Below are 2,585 nucleotides of genomic sequence, written 5' to 3' on the forward strand. Positions count from 1 at the left end.
CTTTCAGTAAAAATAAAAACACGTTCTAAGTGTTATATAGCGATGCTTTCACTCTTTTGCTAAGCTTGTAGAATATTTTTTTTTAATATTTACACATCTCTCTAGAATGCACAATGTGGTGTACACACACATTGTATGAAGTGTACATAAATATATTTTAACGGAACAGGGACATGTACATGTTTCTCTACAATGAATAACGGTAGACAAGTGCCACCACTGATTACAAATTCTCTCCTGACTCACGTGCTCCACTGTTAATCAATGGTATTTATGTTTACGTTGAGAACAAACACACATACAGGTTTATTTAGCTGTGTGCGAGGAGTGTCGGCCGGAGTGCAGTATTGGGTACGTAGATAATGAATGCAGTGATACCTGTTGTTTTAAGTGGACACGGACCGGTACGTGATCACCTATAATGTACAGCGACGTCCAGTGAGAGAGGGGATGATGGCGACGGCGTGGATGCGGTTGGCTTGACGGATAGCATGCCCATTTACTCCAAGATGATAGCGGCTTTGGTGGCTGTTGCTGTCTGTGTGAAAGGGGGGAGGCAGAAGGGATAATGACTGCGGCGTCTGTGAATAGCCAAGACTAGTAGTAGATTTGGATAATAATATGAGCTGGTAAAAAAAAAAAAAAAAAAAAAAAAAAAATCACTGGTGTTGTGATTATTGAATTGTGATGTAATTGGCAGCAAGATCGTCTCAGAATAATAGTGCCGTAGGAATGTTTTAACTCCGATAATGATGATGATGCTGGTGGTCGCCGAAGGGGGGGGGGGGGGTATTAAAGGGTGGGGGAGGGGGGGCATGAGAGGATGATCGTGCCGGGATAATTAAAACTTCGTGACGACTACTTGATAACCTCTACTCTTCTCCACGTAAATTCCACTTGCACCCTTAACCCCCCCCCTTCTTTATCCTCTTTCCCTGCCCCTTCACCCTCCCTCCTGCCCCCTTGACCCTCCCTCCCTGCCCCCTTGATCCTCCCTCCCTGCCCCCTTCACCCTCCCTCCCTGCCCCCTTGACCCTCCCTCCCTGCCCCCTTGACCCTCCCTCCCTGCCCCCTTCACCCTCCCTCCCTTGCCCCTTCACCCTCCCTCCCTGCCCACTTCCCCCTCCCCTCTGCCCCCTTCACTCTCTCCCCTGCCCCTTTCACCCTCCCTCCCTGCCCCCTTGACCCTCCCTCCCTGCCCCCTTGACCCTTCCTTCCCCCCCTTGACCCTCTCTCCCTGCCCCCTACACCCTCCCTCCCTGCCCCCTTCACCCTCCCTCCCTGCCCCCTTCCCCCTCCCCCCTGCCCCTTCACCCTCCCTCCCTGCCCCTTCACCCTCCCCCCTGCCCCCTTCACCCTCCCCCCTGCCCCCTTCACCCTCCCCCCTGCCCCCTTCACCCTTCCTCCCTTGCCCCTTCACCCTCCCCCCTGCCCCCTTCACTCTCTCCCCTGCCCCTTCACCCCCCTCCCTGTCCCCTCCACCCTCCCTCCCTGCCCCCTTCACCCTCCCTCTCTTCCCCCTTCACCCCCCTCCCTGTCCCCTCCACCCTCCCTCCCTGCCCCCTTCACCCTCCCTCCCTTCCCCCCTGACCCTCCCTCCCTGCCCCCTTCACCCTCCCCCCTGCCCCCTTCACTCTCTCCCCTGCCCATTTCACTCTCCCTACCTGCCCCCTTTATCCTCCCTCCCTTCCCCCTTGACCCTCCCTCCCTGCCCCCTCCACCCTCCCTCCCTGCCCCCTTCACCCTTCCTTCCCCCCCTTCACCCTCCCTCCCTGCCCCCTTCACCCTCCCTCCTTGCCCCCTTAACCCTCCCCCCTGCCCCCTTGACCGTCCCCCCTGCCCCCTTCACTCTCTCCCCTGCCCCTTTCACCCTCCCTCCCTGCCCCCTTTATCCTCCCTCCCTGCCCCCTTCACCCTCCCTCCCTGCCCCCTTCACCCTCCCTCCCTGCCCCCTTCACCCTCCCTCCCTGCCCCCTTCACCCTCCCTCCCTGCCCCCTTCACCCTCCCTCCCTGCCCCCTTCACCCTCCCTCCCTGCCCCCTTCACCCTCCCTCCCTGCCCCCTTCACCCTCCCGCCGATGCCCCACACCCTTAAACCCAGCACTGGTTCCTGTCACCTGACCCGCCCTCTATACCCTCTCCTGCGAACCTCCTGCGCCGCCTCCTGCCTCTTCCCGTATCGAGGTGATTAATGAAGTAAGTGTCATTAGCAGACGCAGCCACCGAACCGAAAGTGAGACGAGGAATCAAAGTGTTCGCTACTTTCACTCCATGACAAAAAAACAAAAGGATCTCCAGAGAGGGAAAGGCGAAGAGAGAGAGAGAGAGAGAGATGGGGGGGGGGGGGGGAGGTAAATTAATAAGCCGTTCTTCGTTATCCGGTCTTGCTTTCAGATCGAGCCGCTTCTAGGCTTAGACTATGCCTTGTGCATTCTGGAATTATAGGAAGTTACCTGCAATAATGCTCTGTGAAGTTGATAATATGTCTTGATGGAAAAGTAAATACGCAAAAACACAAAGACAGGCACATGCCCACATAGAAACACAAATGTGTGTTTGTGTATGTATATATGTATATATATTTG

The sequence above is a fragment of the Penaeus chinensis genome, chromosome 15 (genome assembly GCF_019202785.1).
Source record: "Penaeus chinensis breed Huanghai No. 1 chromosome 15, ASM1920278v2, whole genome shotgun sequence".
Classification (NCBI taxonomy): Eukaryota; Metazoa; Arthropoda; class Malacostraca; order Decapoda; family Penaeidae; genus Penaeus; species Penaeus chinensis.